A 456-nucleotide genomic window follows, 5' to 3' on the forward strand; every position below is an offset into this window, starting at 1 on the left:
ACCAGCGGCAGCAGCAGACCAGTGGCAGCAGCAGCAGCAGCAGCAGCAGCGGCTTCTGTTTATCTTTTTACCCCTAGGAGACATCTCACACCTCACTCATCTACAACTCTACAGCTTAAACCCTAAACCCTAAACCCTAAACCCTAGAGTGCAGTAGCTGCGATCAGGTTTAGGGTTTAGGGTTTAGCTCCTGCGCATGCAGAGGCAGCAAACACTGTAAACCCTAAACCCTAAACCCTAAACCCTAAACCCTAAACCCTAAAGCCAAGCCCTCGCATAATACACCAAACCCCATAACCCTAAACCCTAATCCCCCTCTAAAGCTTAAACCCTAAACCCTAAACCCTAAACCCTTGTCTTAAGCCCTAAACCCTAAACCCTAAACGCTCAAACATGCGGCTAAACCCTGGCTAAACCGCCGCCTACACCGTAAACCCTAAACCCTAAACCCTAAAC

This window comes from Eimeria mitis, genomic scaffold (genome assembly GCF_000499745.2).
Source record: "Eimeria mitis Houghton genomic scaffold, Emh_scaff1705, whole genome shotgun sequence".
Lineage (NCBI taxonomy): Eukaryota > Apicomplexa > Conoidasida > Eucoccidiorida > Eimeriidae > Eimeria > Eimeria mitis.